General features: G+C 36.5%; 1 protein-coding gene across 5 annotated transcripts in view; it reads right to left on the bottom strand.

Moving 5' to 3' along the window:
• ARHGAP24 (Rho GTPase activating protein 24) overlaps positions 1-22,843 on the bottom strand; it is a 655,671-nt gene that overhangs the window by 210,611 nt on the left and 422,217 nt on the right. Inside the window, exon 2 of one of the 5 annotated variants that reach the window (XM_043572267.1) lies at positions 5,589-5,676. The exons of 3 other annotated variants lie outside the window; for them this stretch is intronic. The gene's annotated coding sequence lies outside the window, so the exon portion shown is untranslated. Of the gene's footprint in view, positions 1-5,588; positions 5,834-22,843 lie in introns of those variants that run through there. One more of the 5 variants, XM_043572264.1, reaches the window with a different exon arrangement.

Raw genomic sequence — 22,843 nt, forward strand, 5'->3', positions numbered from 1 at the left:
TAGAATAGAATAGAATAGAATAGAATAGAATAGAATAGAATAGAATAGAATAGAATAGAATAGAATAGAATATTATGCAGCTGTATATTATTCTTTCCCAAAGTGTTCTAATATAGAAAAGAGTTGCCAATAAAATGTTAAATGAAAAAAGGTGGAATCCAAATTTGCAGTATCAAACAATTTTGTAAAAGCAAAACAAAACAAAACATTGACACTCTATTATATGTGCACAGATACAGAAAGAAACCTAATAGCAATGAATCCCCTAGAGAGTGGAATTGGTGATAACAATTTAGTTCTCCTTTTATATTGTCACTGTCTTCATAATCATTATAATTGTTAACTTTCTTGTGATTTATGGGGGGCATTTTATACCCCGGGTTTGCAGGAAAGTTGTTTTCCTTTCCATTGTATTCAGATCTACTTATAACATCTTCAGGCACGGAGATGGAGAACACATAGATGCTGTCTTCCTTCTGGACTCGCACCGTGCCACGGAGAAAGGCCACATAACATACCTTTAGAATTAAATGCATTCAGAAGCAAGCAGGTTGGAGAGAGAAGGTAAATCAAAATGAAAATTGCTCCCTTGAAATACTATTATTATTTTTGTTAATTTGGAAACATACCACTGTTTACCGAGAGCTCTATAACTTACATAATCTTTAAAAACTAATTTTTAAAATTTTAAGATCACCAAAATAAGATTGGGCCTGAAAAACTGTCTTAGACTCAGTCCACATTTATTTTTTCTTCTAATATCCTGCTGTGTTTCCCAATAATAATAATAAATCAAATAATGTTAATAAAATAAATAATAGCAGCCTCTGCTTGTAGCAAGTGTACTATAAATTCCACAATACCTTAAGTCAAATAAACAAAGGATAGAGGAAAGGGGCTGATATTTTCATGTCTTCAAACTGCTTTTTTTTTTTTTAGATTTCATGCATTTATTTTTGAGACAGGGAGAGAGAGAGAGAATCTCAACCAGACTCCATGCTAAGAGCAGGGAATGGAGCTTGATTCCATGAACTGTAAGATCATGACCTGAGCTAAAATTAAGAGACAGGGGCTCAACAGATTGAGCCACCCAGGCACCCCCAAGTTTGCTTTTTAAATTATTATCAACTATAGGCATCTGACGCTTTTCTTTATAGCAATTCAGAGTTCTAAATTGCTGTTTGCCAATAGCAATTTCATAATTTATTAATGGCATCACTTAAAGAAGTTTTTATGTTTTAGTATAACCAAATAATAAACTGAATAACAAATACTCCAATAATAAAACATGAAGTAAAACATGGGGCTCCCAGGTGGCTCATTTGGTTGGGTGTCGGAATTCAGCTCAGGTCATGATCTCACAGTCTGTGAATTCAGGCCCTGTGTCGGGCTCTGTGCTGACAGCTCAGAGCCTGGAGCCTGCTTCAGATTCTGTGTCTCTCTCACTCTCTGCCTCTCTCCCACTCAGACTGTCTCTCTCCCTCTCTCAAAAATAAATAAACATTAAAAAAATTGTTTAAAAAGAAATGAAGTAAAACATGATGGTTTTAGCATTATTTTTTGTTCAGGCCCTTTCAATTTAGGAATTGGAATTTATATTCATTCAACAAACATTTATTGCGTGATTAAAGTGAATGAAAAGAATCTTGGTCTTTGACCACATCACTTCCTAAATTGTCCAGAAGTACCAACTTAGTACATGAAGCAAAGGCCAATGTATAAGAACATACCTGGGTCAGTTTGGGCATCTTTTCTGAGGGATTAAAATTGAAAATAAGCTAAATTTTGATTTTTATGAGAAGGGAGCAGTCATCTCTTTCTCTCTTCAACAACTAAGGAATTACTGATAGCTTCTGTCCCCTGTCCACCACATACAGCATTGGACCTGACACCTCCTTGCAACACATGCACTCACTCACCAAATTCTAGTTTAGGAGGGTCTGTGTTCTGAGGCTTCTGGAGCAGTCTCACAAGGCTGTGTCAAGAGAGACCCTTCTAAAACATCATCGGTGAACATGAACAGGTGTTGACTTACCTCAGGGACTTCTTCTTTTTCTAGTTTTAAACAGCACTTTTTAGATGGAAATCTTCATAAGTGTACACTCAAAAAGGTGCTGAGTTTTCAGTAGTTTTAAGTTGTGACAGTACAGTTCCTACTATAAAATACATATCCCTTCATACGGCTGGTTTCCTAATTAGGTGAGCATGTGAAAATTAAATTTTGATTAGGCTGAAAGCCTTAATCAAGTAAAAACTAAAATCTTCATTGTATCGACGTCAAATAGCATATTTTCAGCTTTAAAGAGTTATGTTTCAATTAGAGTAACATTTTATTTCATAAGAACCCATACCATTGCTCTGTGCTGATAGCTCAGAGCCTGCTTGGGATTCTGTCCCTTCTCTCTTGCCACACCTCCACCTCCTCCCTGCCCCCCACAATGAATAAATAAATATTAAAACAAAAATAACCCATGCCATTTAACTGAAGGAATGAAGAAGCAAAAAAAAAAAAAAAAAAAAGCAAAATCTCTAGCTTTTAGGCAATGATTCTAAATTTACGTGGACCCTAAATTCACTGTTGTAGACAAAAGGCAGTCCCTTAATTCATTGTTTCAAACAGAAAGAGTCTGTCATATACAGCACAAGATACTTTAATACCCAGTAACAATTTTTACACTGACTATATGAAAATTGTATTTTAAAAAGAATTTAAGCAGGGGCGCCTGGGTGGCGCAGTCGGTTAAGCGTCCGACTTCAGCCAGGTCACGATCTCGCGGTCCAGGAGTTCGAGCCCCGCGTCGGGCTCTGGGCTGATGGCTCAGAGCCTGGAGCCTGTTTCCGATTCTGTGTCTCCCTCTCTCTCTGCCCCTCCCCCATTCAAGCTCTGTCTCTCTCTGTCCCCAAAATAAATAAACGTTGAAAAAAAATTAAAAAAAAAAAAAAAAGAATTTAAGCAAAGGGGCGCCTGGGTGTCTCAGTCGGTTGAGCCTCTGACTTTGGCTCAGGTCATGATCTCACTGTTTGTGGGTTCAAGCCCCTCATTGGGCTCACTGCTGTCTGTGTGGAGCCTGCTTTGGATCCTCTGTCCCCCCCTCTCTCTGCCCCTCCGCTGTTCATGCTCTCTCTCAAAAACAAACATTAAAAATATACATATTCATTTAAAAAAAAAAGAAAAAAAGAGCTTGAGCAAAAAAGGCCTCTAACAAAAAGGCCTCACACATAATTCTAAATAAGCTATATAGTCAAGCCATTAGCAATGGACTCTAATTAAAGTTGGAATTTAGAATTGCTCTGGACTCAGTTTATAGCTTCATGTATCTCTCTAATATGCCCAGTTTAATTTTTGTCATGGGTAGAGTGGGATTAATTATCAAGATCACTGAGAAACCAGTGATTGATTTTGCATTGCAACGCACAACATAAAAAAAATATTGAAAGACAGGAAATGGTATATTCTGCTACTAAATTCAATGCTTTATCACATTTTCAACTTAAAAGAAGTTGTTAACTAAGTAAGGATATGGTTAAAGAAATCAAGGCATTATCGAAACAGTGGCAAATGATGTATTTTTTCCTTAAAGCATAATGACACAGAACTGCATAGACTAGATGAGAAATATTTTTCCTTTTCCCTAACTCTTTCCTACAAAGAATTATTATGCTATTTCCTAGCCACACATGCGTATGAATAGCAAATGTGTAAATGGAACTAAAATAAAATACTTAGTATTTGATTGATATTAAGTCTGCCCCGTGCGATTTGGTTAGTCACTGATTCCTTGACACATACCTCCAGTAACTTTATAAAGAGGAGAACAGACAACACTTTCTGTATCTGATGCAGTAACGCCTTACTTATCCCAGAGCCACTTCCATGGCAACTTCTACTACAGAACACAACTAAGGACTTGGACTCAAACCAAAAGTCTCCTGAGCACCTAAAATAGATGTCACCCTGTCTATGCGCTTTGGTCTGTGCACTTTCCTCATAAGAGAATCTCTTGAGCCCTCGCATAAAGTTCTTGCTTCTCATTCCTTCCATGATTTTTTTATAAACTTTTTTTCTGGTTTTCTTATGCATAGCACAAAAGAAATAATAATTATAAAGATGTGGATAAGGTTGCAGGGAGTTGTTAGAAGAATGCAAACTGTCCACACCCATAAGAAGTCACATTTCCATATGGATGCTGGTCACAGGAGGAAAAAATGTCCTATAAAAATAACACAATTAAAATAAAGCATAGTGATTATGTGACCTTTTGACAAAAGGAGTAAAACCCGTGCATACCACAGAATAGGCCCCCAATGCATCATTACGTTTAGAAAAATTCTACAATGTGTATCCATGATGAAAAGGTTGGGCAATTCAGAAAACGTTAAATTGAATTTAGTTCCCTCCAGAGAGATATCAAAATATATACTGGACCTCAGTAAGTTAACTATCCAAAATGGCTAAATTCTTTCTAAAACCTCTGCAGTTTTCAGTGGCAAACTTGCAAGCTTTACTTTTTGGAAAGTTGACAAATGTAGAACTCCTTAATTGTCTCATGACTTGTTTATTGGCCAGCAGCAAATATTATATATTAACTAGCCAGGCCTCCGGAGAAAGAGTGACATTTCAGATGACAGTGGTTCCTTTCTGTCCACTCCATGGCCACTTTGGACTCTTCCCCTTCTGCTCTGAGAGACTCCATAGCTCAGTGATTTGAGATACTGGAAATATTGTCACTTTAAGATGGATGAACTTAACAAAGATAAGCCTCATTAAAAAAAAAAGAAGGCTTGCCAGAATTTTTAAAAATAAATGGAAGTGAAGGGAAGGAAGGGTTAAAATGAACAATTAAAAATAGAAGTAATTTTTTTAATGTTTATTTATTTTTGAGAGGGAGACACAGAGCGCGAGGGGGGAGGGGCAAAGAGAGAGGGAGACTCCAGGCTCTGAGCTGTCAGCATAGAGCCTGTGGTGGGGCTTGAACCCACGAACCATGAGATCATGACCCGAGCCAAAGCCGGAAGCTCAACGGACTGAGCCACCCAGGCACCCCAAATATAGAAGTAGGTTAAAGGTAAAACCCTAATTCAAAATTGTGTGTTTCGCAGGTCAGATCCACCAAGCTGTAATGAGGTCAGTGAGCCTTAACCAAGTCAGTTCAAGTGCCTGGAGCTGCTCTGACTTGGCTCTATGCTGTTTCTATACTTGAAGTCGAAGATGAATTAACCTGTCCCTCCCCTTCAATCAAGAGCATTCTGTACATTCCGTAATCTTAAAGCCTTTTTTTTTTAATCTGACATGAATAACAAAACATAAAACCACCCATGACAAGATGCAACAAAGGACAAAGCTAAACTAAGCTTCAAAATAAAATAACAACAATCATTAGGTTCCTGAAAACAAAACAAAACCAAATCCTAGTAGCTTCAAATATCAACAGCCACCAAACAATACAGCCAAGAAACTAAAGTATTTTAAAGTGTGTGTTTTCTCTCAGAATAGAGGCGAGGTGGGGGGAAAAGTCAAATGACCACACAATACTTGTGCCCGAAACAAATAAACCCTGAAGGAGATTTCAATGAGTAAAAAACAGTACCTTATAAGTAACTGGTCTTGTCTACTCACAGCTGTTTCCAGTGCCGACTCTTGTTTAACTGTCTACTGCGTTCAGTTTAAAGTTAATTCTGTTGGCAAAAAAGTACAGAGCTTGTCTGGAAAATGCTGTTTGGACATAAACCATTCCTTTCAAAGCTGTAGTAGCTATATTTAAGTTTTCTTGTAGAGGGGGATATAAACCTTTCCTGTAGCTGATTTTCTTCCTCCTCCCGCCCATCAGACTTAGTCAGTGTCCTCCTATCCCATATATTGAAGAAAGAGAGGGGAGGAAAAAAAAAAAAAAAAGAGACGGGGAAATATACCTTAAATAATGTAGTAGTTGAGCATTTGGAAAAAGACAAAAAAAAAAGGAGAATTAAGAACCATAGAAAGCACACCAGGATCTTAAATACAATTTAGCCCAATGCCCTCATTTTATAGATGAAGAAACTGATACCCGGAGAAAATATGATTTCTATCAGGTCATTCACATAGCTAACTAATGCCACAGCTAAGAATAGTTACCAGGTTTCCTAACCCCCAATTCAATGCTCTTTCTACTACTCTAGTGTACCTGAAGGGAAATGGTTTACCTTTTTCCTGTGTATCCTTGGATAATACCCACATGAGTTGGCAGGGAACAATAACACAATTACAATGTGAGAACCATCTGTTCTCAGAGAAAACATTTTACTCCACTTTAAAATCCTTAATACTGAAAGTTTCTCTACAATGCCCAGTTTCTTTCTATACTTAGAAAATAATCTTATCCTTTGTTGATTTTTTAAATAATATTTTTATGTTTCAGGAATTGCCAGTTTTCAAGGGATATTAACATCCCTTAGTCCTTATAGAGGACCGTAAATGCTGGTGCTGTGACAGGTGTTGCTCTTTAATATTTCTACCCAGTATCAGTGATATTGAACTAGAAACACATTACTATTACCACAGATCCTATTTCCAACTTGTCAACATTTTTTTTACCATACATACAAGTTTATTCTTGTTATTACTGGTTATATATTTTGTTAAATAAAAGAGAAGCAGCATAATAATTTTTATTTGGTGTGTTTCAAGTAACATTCCTTTCTTATATATAAAGAAATTATTTTTCTCTAATTGAAGAATGATATTCTTATTATCATAATTTTTAAAAATTTTTCTTTCTAAAATGTATTCATGGGGCGCCTGGGTGGCGCAGTCGGTTAAGCGTCCGACTTCAGCCAGGTCAGGATCTCGCGGTCCCTGAGTTCGAGCCCTGCGTCGGGCTCTGGGCTGATGGCTCAGAGCCTGGAGCCTGTTTCCGACTCTGTGTCTCCCTCTCTCTCTGCCCCTCCCCCGTTCATGCTCTGTCTCTCTCTGTCCCAAAAATAAATAAACGTTGAAAAAAAAATGTATTCATTCATTCATTCATTCATTCATTCACTTATTTAACAAATACTAATTGAACATTTATAAACCTACCTCATCCTTCTTTTAAAGAATATAATAACTGACAAGAAATAACTTTAAAAAATGTTTATTTATTTTTGAGAGAGGGAGACACAGAGTGCGAGCAGGGGAGGGGCCAAGAGAGAGAGACATGGAATCTGAAGCAGGCTCTAGGCTCTGAGCTGTCAGCACAGAGCCCTCTGTGGCGCTCCAACCCACAAACCGTGAGATCATGACCTGAGCTGAAGTTGGATGCTTAACCAACTGAGCCATCCAGGCGCCCCAACAAGCAATAACTTTTTTAAATAAGTGCCTAATTGTCAAAAAAAATGAAAGAGTTTAGTCACGAAGTAAGGCCAATTTTCTGTAACAACCTTTTCATCCATTCTCACATCATAAGCATGTGCCCAAAGTTTATTTACATTCTCTCCATTGAGTTGCCCACTCTCAACAGCATCCGTCTTAGGGTCAGATAAGTCAAAATATGAAATGACCCAGATTGAAATTGCTCTGGTTACTATTAATCTTTGTATTTGATCTGACTCCTTAAAATGCTAAAAGCAAATCTACATTACATGCTACAATTTAAAGACACAATTAGCAAATGCTCAGACCATTCAAAATCCATTTTCAAATTGAGATGCATTGTTCTTTAGTTCAGAAATTCACTTTGGTTTTGATATTTCCCATCTACTTTTAAAATGATATTGTACCTACTCTTGCCCTGGTCTTTAGAAGAAAATAGTGTAATTGTGACTAAAGAATTAGAAAAGGATATTTTTAAAAATACAGTTTGGTTTTTGAAACATATTTTCCAAAATGTTGAGTAATTAATAGATACTGTATCAATTTTCCAACCATGATAAGTAAGCAACTGATTCAAAACACATAAACGTTGGGAAGGTAATCTGGTAAACCATACTTGGTACTTTTTAACACAATGGCATTATCCTATTTTCCTTCTATTCTCAGTTAATTTGGTCTAGCCGAGCTCTGTGCAAATGTAAATCCCAACGACATTAACATCTACATTTATATACAACACTAATATGTCAAATATGATTAGAGTCTGACACTAATACATATTACTTGGGTTTATTAAAAGTATTCCCTAATTTTCTTTTACATCTTAAACTTGACTTTTAATTTGAACATTTTACCCTTTGTCTGTTAGAAGGAAAGGAAGGAAATCTGAGTAATCCCCAAAAGAGAGGGAGGCTGCGAGGGGAGACACAGAGACTTAGATGCAATGAGTCAGGGTGATTCAAGGTTGTTGACTGCACTCAGGAAGGAAGGTGTAAAGAGAAGTCACATACAAGCAGGTTGTTTGGAACAGAAGTGGGCTGAGCCACAGACAATAGATTATAGGTATTAAATGTAAGAACCAAAGTCTCTCAAAATAGGTTGAGCAAAGAGGGAACTAGCAATTTGGGTGACCAGTGCCAGCAACAGGAAATTGGTCCTCGAACTGACTTTGTAATTCATGACATGGTTTGTTTCTACCCATTGGAAGGGAAGCATGTGCTGTCAATATGTGAATTCGACACAATCTAAAATAACATGGTGACATAAAACCTTTAAAAAAATTTGTCCCTCTATATTTAGGTCCCTTGGACATACTCCAGGTTGCCGTACTCTGAGCATGCTCTGGACTTTAGAATCCTAGCATTGTTTAGTGGGGACTAGTTATTGTGTTATGGGGCCTGGATATGTGGAGTTGAATTTCAATGATGGAAGAAGTACTTAAGACAGAGGTGAAACTCAGGGCAGACTATATTAACACAGGCAAGGCAGTTGGAATTCACTAACTCTTGATCTCTCAGTTTCAGGTTTACAGTAATACTAGAGGAAGGCTTTTACTAAGGAATCCCAGAGACCTCTTTCGTGGTAGCAGTGCAGGGAAGTGACTGCAAGAACAGCTACTAGATTATAATGTTTTATGCTTGGGAGGAGATATCATACATGGATGTTTTTAATAGTCCCAGGGAACCATGCACAGAAAAAATCTCCAGCATCAACTTTCTTCAGTTCAAGCTCATGCTCATTTTGTTGCCCTTCTCCTCTCAAAATCCATTCTCCTCACAGCAGCCAGGGTAATTATTCCCCTCCCCCCACCGTTATACCATCTGATGCTTTCCATAATTCCTCTGCTTCACACCTTCCAGTGGTTTCCCATTGTCTCATTTCATGCCCTCTAATAGTTTCCAATCATTCCCCTGCTTCATCCCTGCAATGGTTTTCCATTGCCCACGGTGTGAATTCAAATGCCTTACGATGACTTCCTAAGTCTCACATAATTTCACTCCTGTTTATCTTTCCTACTGTTTTCCTAACCTGCTGTTCCATCTGTCTAGAATGTTTTCTCCTCATAACTTTGCAGGACTACCAGTTTATCAGAACTCAAGACTCATCTCAAATGCTACCTTCCCGGAAAAAAGATTTCCTGACCACTCTAGTTAATTACCCTCCTCCCCACCTTACATCCACACACTCTCTACCCCATTTTTCTATTTAATTCTTCTTCACAGCACTTGCCACTATCTGAAATTATCACAGGTTCTTTTTCTTTTTAATTTCTTCAACCATTTAAATATACTTACTGTATCTCCTCTAGAATGAGCTTTCTAAGATCAGAAATATGTTGGAAGTTATAAATAAGATCAGAAACATAATATTTAGGCTTTTAAAACCACATCATCCCCAGTATTCAGAACCGTGTCTACTATAGAATACGTATTGACCAATATTTCTTGAATGAATGAATTATATTTGTTGCCTGGGTTACTACTCTTCAGTCAACAAAAATCTAACATAAGTCCATAAGCATGAAGGCAAAGACTAATCTACTTCTACAATTGACATAACTCTGCGAGTTCCCTGTGGCTCAGCAGCTAGGCATCACAGGACATAAGGAAAGGGCCCCTCTGGTGGGCTCTAGGAAGCTGTATCAATACAAGGTACCTCTAAGCCCTTGAAGTTTGTTAACACAAGGGCCAGAGTTATACCCTTGAGCTGCTAGAAGGTCCTAAGAGCTTCCGGACATCTCCTTCATTTCCTGAACTTGGTCGTCGTTGCCCTTATTGAAATAGCAGATATCCTAAAGCCAATTTTATCCTTTCCAGGTGGTTTCAAGAAACTGCTCCCAGCTGCCAACTCTTCAGAAGCAGAAGCTAAATCCTTGCATTCACAGCATATGTTTTCTAAATGAAAAAAAAAAAAAAAAAAGGGACAGACTAAATAATTTTAGAGAAGTGAGCTCACAGATAATTTAATCTTCCATTTCACTTCTCTTCCACACTGATTCAGAGCTCTCCAGCGAGCTGTAAATTAGATTTCCTCTCCTGTCTCATGTCCTACTGCTTCCTAATTACCTGTTCTAGTGAGTCAGCCTCTCTGGATCCTGTGGCTCAGACACACTGTGGCTTAGCATACTTTGGATCCAGCCACATCAGAAAGGTGGCTGTGTGATGACAGGCAAAGAGAGGGTGATTCTTCGGAAGAAAATGACTTTTCCCAGACACACTGCAGCTGTCCTCCCAAAACACCAAGGTAGAAAAAAATTTCTTGCCTGAACACTGTTACAGCTCGATAGCAAACAACATCACTTAAAATCATTGTTGAAAAAAGTGCCCTTTTCCTCCAGTGCAGATTGCATATTAATCTAGGTACCTAGGTGGCATTTATTTAGTCAGTGAATCAAAGCTACAAATATTTAATGATTGTGTTCTATGGACAAGGTTCCGTGCTAGGTAATGAAGTTTGTATAATTATTCTTTTGTGATATTATGGGATAATATTTCTTTATCTAGAATACAAATTTCTCCAGGATAATAAGCTAGCATTTCTTCTTTCCTCCACTCTTTTCTTCCTTTGTTTCCTTCCTTCCATCTATTGAAAGCCATATTTACTGAGTCCATATAGTGTGCTGTGTTTGGATATAAAGGAAAAGACAAAATCCTATGTCAGGAAGCTTACCCTCTGGAGGTGAGAGAAGTTTGCAGACTACTGGGGAGATCAGCATAACATTATAGGACAGCACATCAAAGCAGCATGGCATCAAGATGGGAAGTGGGCAAAGAAGGCTTTTTTTTTTTTTTTTTTTGAGAAGATGAAACCAGGGCACATTCTGAATGCAGGAGAGGAGAGGATTAACATTCCAGGCAGGAGATAGGGCACACTTGGGTCACTTTAAGTATTTCTGTAGAGCTGGAATGCAGAATGAAAGACATAAACTAATAGATGAAATATGCAGAAGGAAATATAGGCAAAAGCCAGGGTCAAAAATTTGGTTTTTATCCTGAAGGCAATGGATAGCTACTGAAAATTTTTAAACAGGGGATACTTTGTTTTAAGAATGCTAAGTGGAGAAAGAATTTAGGAACAGGTGGTCTGAAGGACTACTTAACAGGTTGTTTCTTTATTCAAGTAAGACATTGTGATGGTCTAAAACTAGGCAGTAGGTACAGAGAGACACCAAAGAGAGGCATCAAAAGATATTTACATTTTCCCACAGGTAGGAAGATGTGGAAAGCTGAAATCATTTCCAAAATGTCTGTAAAATCATTACAGAAAAACATACCCAGTATTAGAACTGCATGAAGATGTAGTAAGTTCGCATTATTTAAGTAAGTTCTTTCCATTTACAGTTGAGGAAATGGAAGCATAATACTAGAAAGAATGATAGCAACATTTGAACTCATGTCCATTTGACTATAAAACCCATATTCTCCCTCTACACTAAATTGCCTGGCCCTTTAAGGGGACCATAAATTTTAGACATCTTCTTAAATTTAGACTTAAAGAAGTTGTTTGGAATATAATTTGGGAGTATCTTAAGAGATTCCTTAGGCAAGACTGTTTAGGTTTTCCAGGCATAAGCGTGTTCCAATTTGAGATCCAACACACAAACAATTTGTGTTGTTCCTATGGAACAACCCATTTAGCTACCCTGCAAAGCACAAATCCTTCATCAAATTCTTCTTGATAATCTAATTTTCTGTAAGCCTGGAAGATTTATTCACACTCTGTACTAGGACAGACAGTTGAAACCAAAATGAAAGTGGATTTGTCAGATACTCTTGTTCAATCAAGTCAAATATTGCGTCTTAAGTAGAATGGTGTTTGAAAGATAAATCAGTTACAATGAATCTAGGAAGGCAAAAGGCACAACTCTTAAGACAATGAAAACAGGAAGGGGCAGACATAGCTCAAACAGGTGAAAATGCTGAGATTTGCCTTAAAGCTGGGGTAGGAAAGCTCCTTCCCTAGCATATTTTACACCCACTAGGGGTAGGATAACCATATCCAAATCTTGACTCTGAGAGTAAAAGGAGACAGTTAATAATTATGATGCGCTAGTAGATATATAAAAGCCGAGACATTTTGTAGGCAAGTGGATATACACCACCCTACCTAGTGGTTGGCATTAAACCTGACCTTCAGGATGACAGTATCAAGAATGAGGTCATAGGTTTTAGAGTAACTGGCCCCTCAAGTGAGGCAAGACAAGAAAAGTCAAGAATTCTTACACAACCCGGACAAGGTTTTCAACAGATATACAAAGTCCAGATCAACTGAACCATTTGAGATATATTAATTAATTTAGTTCCATAGTTTGGTAGAAAATGATATATAAAAATGAAAAAATGACACTTCATTATAAAAGAGTCACAGATAACAGGTATACTGTGTTTAGTCTCCTGTGTAAGATATCCACATAAATATTTTCCATAAAATCTCAATATGTTGGTATAGATGGGTGCTCTTAGATATTTTCATTATTTAAAAATAGTCACACACTTTATTTTTCAATGTATTAACCATCAGTGAGTTAATATTACTAAACACCAAACTGAATCAAATCTTGATCCACTCTCTTGCTTCACTCCTGAATTCTTTTCAGAGTTGAGGAACTCCTTCCTTACATGGCAAACTTCCTTCTTAGGCTAGACAGAGGGAAAGATAGGCATAGCATGGGAAGTAAACATTCCTAGGGCAGACAGGAGATATCAGCCACAATTAATTAAGATTACAACCTTGGTTTTGTCACCAATAGCTGTATGATCTTGGACAAGACATTCAACTCCACTGAGGCTTGGTTTTCTCCTATATAAAATAGAGGATTAGGAAGATTATCTTGGAGTTTCTTTGGGATATGAAATTTGACTGTTCCCTGAGATAATTATCTCCCATATGTTCGAAATGTGATTAATATTTATTTATCTGTGAGGTTTGGGAAGATATATGTTGCATCAAAATAGCCAGTTATTAATGAAACAATTGTATTGGTAATAATAATAATTGTTTTTTTAAGACTCCAAAGTATATAAACATGGGCAGTGGGGAGACACTTGACTTTTTAGTGTATAATAGGAGGACTATTAAAATTTTCTTAGGAGAAAAGTCATCAGATATAAAATTCCAAGACACATTATGCTTAGTAATTTTTAAATGTTAAGATTATTGGGGCTCCCCAAACACACAAGGATCAAGCTTTCTGAATTTATAGAAGAACAGATTTCTCCTAGAAGTATAAAGTGGCTTTCCTGCACTGTCATTTTTCACAAGGAAAGAATGAATCCATATTTACTGGACAAGACTGTTGGAAATGAATAGACGAGGCACCTCCTTGGTCTGTAATCTTTGACAAGTTCTTATATACACAAGCGTGGTTCAGAAAATAATGAAAACAAATGGCCCATCAATCCTCTGCCGTTGGACCTCAAACTTTAACCAAGTAAAGGGAAGTCAGACTTTTCCTCATATTACTTTATTTTTCAATGCAGAAGTAATATTCTTCTTTATATAAAAAAACTCACATACTATAAAGAAGTATATGATGTAAATTTTAAGATTCCTACCCTCTTAATCGTCTCCAATACTATTCTTAAAGATTAACCACTACCAACAATTCACTCTGCATCTGTCCAGATCATCTGTCTCTCCACATACATGTATATTTGCACACATACATATGCATCTATATCCACAAATTTGGTCTTGAAAACATTGTCTTCCTTTACTCCAATATTTGGCACAGTTATTAAATTTGTTAATCTTTAGGCACAAGCAAACAAGCATAATAATAAATGTGCCTTCTTTCCCATCATAAAATCTCTCTCTTCCATCCTTAAACCCTTGGACTTATCTGTACAATTTATCTAGTGGCTAAGAGAAAAGTGCAACGATATCATACTGGAAGTCAAGACACTTAGCAAGATGAGTACCTAACAAATGCTTACTGATTTGAATGAATGGATGAATCACACCAAAGACTGTAATCTCATCAGTGTGGAAGAAGCTACCAGGAAATAATCACCTGTGAATTGACATTCTTAGTATCCATTCCTCTTTGTATCAAGTGTCAAGAATTGCTTCTCTGAATGTCTTTTAGTCATTGCTTTTGTGGGAGTATGTGTCTGTTTCCAACCTGAGTACTTTTCATTATCAAGTATTTTTCATTATCATTATATGACCACTAAGCCAAAAAAGTCTGACTTGGATAGACACCCCCCCCTTCCTTCATCATAAACTGGATTCTTCAGCATCTCCATCATTTTCATTAACACTTTATTGGGTCTATTAACATCAGTTTTCTTGTTGAATGTACACTATCTGAGATAAAGAAATTCCAGTGCATTTTTCATAGCCCTTCTCGAAACACACACACAAACAAACAAACAAAACAAACAACCCCACTACCCTAGCCAGCCTTTCACCAGCAGGTATTGAACTGGGAAGATAATTACTGGCAGTTTTAGTTTATCCAGAAAAATCATTTTCTTTTTAGACATTTTAGTCAATATATTCTTTATGTTTTCTTCCTGGAAATTACATTGGATAGTTCCTTGGTCTTGCAATGAACTTCAACTATGATTTTTTTCTTCACAAAGAATCTATCATCATCTATTTTAGTACTATCTTCCTATGAGAGAATGTGTATTTCAATCACAGGAAGAGGTGTCACTGGAATTTGTTGTGGAATGTTAGTGTTTCTACTCTTCGAACTTCATTTGTTATTGGCAAGTGGATGAAATTTAAAGCTATAGGAACAGATTAGACCACCAGAAAAGAGAGTGCAGTTAGAAAAGATGAATAAGGAATAGGATCTGTGTTCTCCAGTGAAATGTAAGGAAGAGGAGTAGTGTGTGTATAGATTATAAATATGGGAATGAAACATACATGCATTCGGATATGCTGTTCAGTGAAAAACTTTGGAGATGCCTGTTTTCACTTGGATGGATGCAGTAACAGAAATAATTGTGTAAAGATGGAAGGGCTATAATAAAGGTATGAGTCATCATTACATTTTTGTAACTTTGTATTTTGGCATAATTTCAAATTTACAGAAAGATTATAAGAATACCACAAATAAAACCCATATACCCTCTACCTAGATTTACCAATTTCCATCTGTTAATCTATGTATATGCATATTTTTTTTTCTGAATCACTAAGGGTAAGTTGGAAACAATGTATACCTTTATCAGTACACAGTTCTTTCTTTCTTTCTTTCTTTCTTTCTTTCTTTCTTTCTTTCTTTCTTTCTTTCTTTCTGTTTATTCATTCTTGAGAGATATAGAGAGATAGAGAGAGCCTGAATGGGGGAGGGGCAGAGAGAGACACACACGTATAATTTGAAGCATGTTCCAAGCTCTGAGCTGTCAGCACAAAGCCCAACGCAAGGCTCAAACCCACAAACTGTGAGATCATGACCTGAGCCAAAGGTGGATGCTTAACTAACTGACTGAGCCACCCAGGTGTCCCCACACAGTGTTTACTTTTATTTATTTTTTTTATTTTTTAAATTTTTTTTTAACGTTTATTTATTTTTGAGATAGAGAGAGACAGAGCATGAACGGGGGAGGGGCAGAGAGAGAGGGAGACACAGAATCCGAAACAGGCTCCAGGCTCCGAGCGTCAGCACAGAGCCCAACGCCGGGACTCGAACTCACGGACCGCGAGATCATGACCTGAGCTGAAGTCAGATGCTTAACTGACTGAGCCACCCAGGCGCCCCCAGTGTTTACTTTTAAAAGCAAGAATATTTTCTTACACAGATTCAGTGCAATTCCCAAAATTATGAAACTTAACATTGATACAATATTAATTATCTAATCCACAGTCCATATTCCAATTAATAAATTATCTGTCTTACATCGTTTATAGCTATTATGTCTCCATTTCAGGATTCAATCCATAGTCACATATTGCATCAGTTTTCTATATTCTCTTTTAACCTGGAACATTTCCTCAATCTTTCTTTGTCTTTATTGATCTTGAAGTTTTTTAAGGATACAAGTAAATTATATTGAGACTCTCTCAGTTTGGATTTACCTAGTATTTCCTCACGACTAGATTTGAATTGCGGACTTTTAGCAGAAACTCCAAAGAGTAATGGCGTGTTCTTCTCACTTCATCATATCTGGAGGCACATGGTGTCAGACTGCCGTGATAATGATAAAGTTAACTTCGATCCATTTTCTTACCATACCAGTAATGTTAGCATCCAGTAGTGTTAGCATCCAGGGATGACTTTCCAACTCTTTAATCCCTTCTATATTTATTAATTGGCATTCAATTGTAGGAAAGAGTTTTCTTATCACACAAACTTATTGATTCATTTAGATTAATATGTAATCTATGGATTTCATTTAATAGGTCAATTATTTTTTGCATACTTTCATACTCAAATTATTTTGAATTTGGTCAGTGAGAACCTTTCAGGATTTCTCCTCTGTCCTTTTGCTATGTCACTATTATTCTTTGAGCACTTCCTTATTTCTGGTGAAACAAGATGTTTCAGGCTTAGCTATACTTTCCTTATCTCAGACTGAAATCAGTCTTTTCACCTTGATTTATTTTAATGGAGAATGGCATTTAGAAACCAAGTGCTGAACATTCATGACATTGCTTCCAGACCTTACCATGCAGACCTAGGAAAAAAATATTTTTAAATATATATGTACACACATACAGTGTATCTTTTTTTAAAAATATATATTTCAAGTCTTTACAATGTGATTGAATTACCAGGTTAATAATTATGGGAGTTTATCATTTATGCTTCCTCCCATCTCCCCTCCTATTTTCTCTTACATTTTTATTATATATTAATATTCATAAGATAATAAGAAAAGTTATATCTGCTTTCTGTTCTACAACCCTATCCTTACCAGACACTCAGTCTTATAGCTAAATTAATACAATGTCATTGTGAGAATTTTATCACACATTCCTATTCTTGAGGGTTTTTTTTTTTAATTTTTTTTTTTAACGTTTATTTATTTTTGGGACAGAGAGAGACAGAGCATGAACGGGGGAGGGGCAGAGAGAGGGGGAGACACAGAATCGGAAACAGGCTCCAGGCTCTGAGCCATCAGCCCAGAGCCTGACACGGGGCTCGAACTCACGGACCGCGAGATCGTGACCTGAGCTGAAGTTGGACGCTTAACCGACTGCGCCACCCAGGCGCCCCAGTTATTTTCTTTCTTTTCTTTTTTTTTTTTTTTTGGTTTCAGTAAGTTCACATTTGAGTAATTTTTCCAAGAAGGCATAGGTATCATATATAATCCTCTTACTGCCTCTTGCCTGGATACCTCTTTATTGGTGTCATTTTAGTATCCTCACAACTTCCAGGGTCTTCTGGCAGTCAAAATTGCTGTAAAAAGTCTGAGATAGGCCTGTTTTGTTTTGTTTTTCCCTTCTAGGTAACTTGATTTTATCATCTCCATGCCAGCAGAATTTTTTCTTTTTCCTTGATCCTGGATAACAAACATATGACCAGCTATCTTATCTTTTATGTCCATTTGATGTGCCCATTTAATCTGCAGATTCAGGTATTCCTTTTAGTCTACTCTTTTTTCTTTCATTATGTTTTTAAGTATTTTTCCCTAGTTTATTTGTTGGTTTTTGCACTTCAGGGCTACCAATGATCTCCTTCTTATCTGACATCTTTTCACTAATTACTCTAATTGCGATCATGTGACATTTGGAGTCACGTGCTACTCATATGGCAAGACATGGCTCATTTATCAAGTTGAAATTTGTTAGAAATGTTTGCTCGTCTTGCAGAACAAGTTACCAGCAATTCAAGGTTTTACTGTATTTCTTTCCTTCTATAGTTCTTTCTATCTTTCTTGATTCTAAGTTATTTGTTCTAACTTACTTAGATTTATGAAAGTCTTTTTAACTTCTCAATTTGCCTCCTCAACTCAGAAGTGTGTTGTTGTTTTATCACTGTCTTGGAGTTCATATCTCTAGAACTCATGGTTTCCTTAGGTAATGCATTTTCTTTTAAAGCATTGGGCACTTATGGAGGGCTTTACATTTCTACCTTGTTTTTATCCAATTGTTAGATTTTTTTTTCAAGCTGTAATGGCATGCTATTCTCATTTGTTTGCATCTTTCTTTTTTTGTTTTTAATTATTTTATTTTTTATTGTTATGATGTCCCTCCAGCGTGTTTGCAGACTGCCATGCCAATTCCTTTCACTTTGCTCATAGTTAATACAGAAGCCACAGCTAAATAGTCTTTCCTCTGTGAGACTATGATGGTGAATCTCTTTGACACCCTCCCCACCTTGTAAGAACACTGTTTATCTTTCCTTCAGAGCAGAGACAATTCTTCAGGAGCTGGAACATTTCTTTGGCTGTACTCTCAGAGTGCCTTAAGATTTCCAAGTTCAGAGCAATTCTTCTCTTCAACAACTACCTCCAAAGGCCACATTATAAACAAATGTTAATAATATAAGCATCAAATTATATACACAAACATGTACTGTTTGTACTCTAATTCACATATCAGAGAAGCATTTGCCAGAGAAAAACAATGATAACAGAAATTAACTCCTACTAAGCATGTCATAGTTTGGGAAGAGCCTCTTTCTACAATCATCTTTGACATTTGCTAAAAATATCCGCCAGAAATAATTTACTACTGCCCTGAATAGAGTATAACACTGATATTTGAAAACATTTTTCCCCTTCTTCAACAACTTGCTCCTCTATAGCAATCTATATGCCAAAGAAGAGTTGTCATGTTTCTTCCTCCCTCATATACTCAGGTTGGTTTTGTTATTATTGCTGAGATGCTCTGTTCAAGTCTCCAGTGCTTTTGCTGTATACGGACAAGCCTTCTCCCTCTTCCACAGGAAAGCCAGACACCGTGCTGTGGTCTCAGAGCACGTAATAAAGGTTATGAAGCACTCACATGTGAATGTGGGGTGTGTGTGTGTGTTTGTGTGTGTGTGTGTGTGTGCGTGCATGCACATGCATGTATGTGTATCACGGCCAGATAACACATACATAACACACACACACATAAAAATTCTTAAAAAACAAACAACCATATGGAAATGGACAGTTAGAAGCAGTGCAACCTGAGAAAACATTTCAGTTCATTCAAAATCAAAACATTAAAATATTATTACCTAAAGGCTTGATCTAGGAAAAATAAACACACCATTTAAAATGATTTGTTAAAAATTATAATTGTGAGAAATCTTTTGTTTGACTTTGAGAAGCAGAAAAAGGCAAGTGGACACAGTGTAGTTTGCTTTTCCTAAGTGAGGGCTAATAAATGACGTTAGTGATTTCTTGTCTAGTGGGAAGCACTTGGCATTAAGTGGGGAATTTTGTATTTCCTTTTATTTATGCTTTCATCCTGGGAGATTTTTCTTCTGTTTTCCACATGCTGTGTTTCATTGTTTGTGGTCCTTGGTTACACAGACAAAAGTGAATTTTCTGCCAGTAGACACAGGGCCATATATTGCTGCACTTCCCAGTCTCTAACAAGCATATGGTCATGGTGGGATCTACTTAAAAATACAGATTCTGATTCTGGCCCTGGGGTGGGGGTGAGGACTTGAGAATGTGATTTTCTTTTTTTGTTTTTAGTTTCTCATTGACATTTTATTTTTTTATTTTTTAATTTTTTTTCAATATATGAAATTTATTGTCAAATTGGTTTCCATACAACACCGAGTGCTCATCCCAAAAGGTGCCCTCCTCAATGCCCATCACCCCAATGTTTATAGCAGCACTCTCAACAATAGCCAAATTATGGAAAGAGCCTAAATGTCCATCAACTGATGAATGGATAAAGAAATTGTAGTTTATATACACAATGGAGTACTACATGGCAATGAGAAAGAATGAAATACGGCCCTTTGTAGCAACATGGATGGAACTGGAGAGTGTGATGCTAAGAGAATGTGATTTTCTAACAGTTTGCAGTTGAGCTGCTGTCTGAGGGTTACGCGTTGAGTGATAAGGATCTGCACACCACTAATTTTGAAAAAATGGTTCATTTAAGGACCTAGAGATACTGCAGTGGCCAAAGAGTAAGGAGTTCTTTCTTATGTTAAATTGCTCCACAGACCTTGATGCAAGTACAATCAATCCCAAATTTGTCTTCCAATATTCCAATATTTTTATTATTCTCTCTTTCCCTATCCTTTTTCTTTTCCTTTCTCTTTCTTTCTTTCTTTCTTTCTTTCTTTCTTTCTTTCTTTCTTTTTCTTTCTTTCTTTTCCTTCCTTCCTTCCTTCCTTCCTTCCTTCCTTCCTTCCTTCCTTCCTTCCTTCCTTCTTTTCCCCTTCCTCCCTCTCTCTCTTTCTCTCTCTTTCTTTACTTCTTTGGTCTCCACTTACTGCTCTGATTCCTAGCCCCCACCCCTTTCTCCACTTCCTCTTTCTATATATAAAAGAATGGCTGAATCACAATACTCAGGATTAGGAAATGGGGACATTATTTCCATGAATTTTACCTTCAGGGCTTCTAAGTATTTTGATTTTGCATTATTATTGTTGATATTATGTTAGGCTGAAAACAGGTTGAAAAGTACAAGAAATCTGATTCAATAGTAAAGTGAAGCAAATCAACATCTTTAATATATGCACACACTGTAATCTGTAATTCACACAGGGTAGAAAACAAAAACAAAAACAAATTCATGCTGGAAAATAAACAAACAAAAAACAACTCTATGCTATTAGGTGTAAATGTATTTCTGATCTGTTTTCAACTTTTTGTTATCAAAGGATCATGTTGTACATGAGATTTCATGTTTTTTTTCAGAGTGGTCACTGATAAACAAAAAATGTATTTTCCACCTGAAAAATCTGGTCTCTGTCTTTGAAACCCAAAATTGGGCAAGTTTTCATGACAGATTTTCAAGTTTTAGGGTGAACAACCATATCCATTCTTACTACTTATCCCCACTATCTTCTGTAAGTTATTTTGTTAATTTTTGTCCCTCTGAAGCTGTAAATACATAGTAATTTTTTTATTTAATTGTATTTTAACGTACCAGAAGCTTGCTAATAAAAAAAGGTAATAGCTACCTTTCACTAAACTACTCTTTTTCTAGAATGTATAAGATGTTCAACTTAAGAACTGACTTTCATTTAAACATTAGCCCGGGATTTAAAGCCTAAGGTTTGATTCCTATGTTAAGTCATTCCTCAAAAGGCTAGACAAACATTCCATTTCTACTGTATGAAAGCAGACGCAGATTAAACCTTTCAAAGATAATCAGTTCTTTGGGCCAAAGACAAAAATGGGCCACAGGCAAAAATCTCTAGGTCTTCCCTATGATGACATAGGTCTTTCATAGGGCAGCAAATAAGCATACCTGGTTTATTTAAGTACAAACACAAGTAGAAATAATAAAACCTTTCTGAATTGGAAACCACTTATGAGGAGCTCTATAATGGGAGATACTTCAGAATTACAGTAACAGAAAAGAGGATGGACTCACGCCACACCAAAATTGCTATTATAAAACGCCTTCATCTTTGTGAGCATTCAGAAAGTGTTCTCACACTTTTTAACTGGCTTTTTGTTCATAGAAACAGAACGCAAGTAAGAAAATGTCCTTGGTTTCTCCTCTCTATTAGCTGCTGGTAAAAAACAATTACTTTGGCGGTTGGAAAAAAAGGAGAGGAATGTCCCTCTTGTTTCTGTAAACAGTTCGACACTAACAAAATCTCAGATCTTGCTTCTCAATCAATACCAAGCTCCGTGGTTAAAAGAGTTGCATCACACCATCGTTTCGTCTGGTTAATGATATCAATAAAGGTTATCTCTGTACAGAATGAAAAGGTCACTAATCAAATTGCAGTGTCTCCATCACATTATTATTGCTTGGGAATACGTTTCATTGATTAAGTTTCCCTGCATAGAATCTCCTGGCTTTTAATGCATTGAGTATTGCAGGGGAGAATAATAATAAAATGTTGCCTCATAAGAGCCCTGATGCTATAATACTTAGAAAAGCAGATCTCTTCTGCACATCTCTTTATGATAACACATCTAAAATAAAATACAAGGAGGTGCAAATTTGTAAAAAGCTGGAGAAAAAGAAAATTTGGTGTAGAGATCTTTTCGTGGTTACAAAAATACTGTCAATAAATTTTTTCAAGAAATCATCAGTGTTGTTAGTCAACTCCATGGCTGTATGGAGTTCTCTGACATACGATGCTGAATTCTATGCACTTTTTTTTTTAATTTGCAAATCTATTTCCTCACAGATCTTAAAATTTATTAGGAAAGACAAAATAAATACTTAGAAAATAAAGTGTGATATATACTCTGATACAAAAATATAGGATACTGACTTTTTGATTTTACATATAATGTTAATGTAAATATCAATCCTGTGTATCTCTGCTTTTGCATTGTGTAAAGGTCTCTAGTGTGGAAGACTCACTTTCTCATGCATGGTAAGAAAGTTTAAGTTTGTGATTGCTTTGATGGTGTAAATTATTAGGTATATCATAGACTCCTGCCAATCTAGACTGTCAGTGGTATTTCAGGAGGGCAA

The sequence above is a fragment of the Prionailurus bengalensis genome, chromosome B1 (assembly GCF_016509475.1).
Source record: "Prionailurus bengalensis isolate Pbe53 chromosome B1, Fcat_Pben_1.1_paternal_pri, whole genome shotgun sequence".
Lineage (NCBI taxonomy): Eukaryota > Metazoa > Chordata > Mammalia > Carnivora > Felidae > Prionailurus > Prionailurus bengalensis.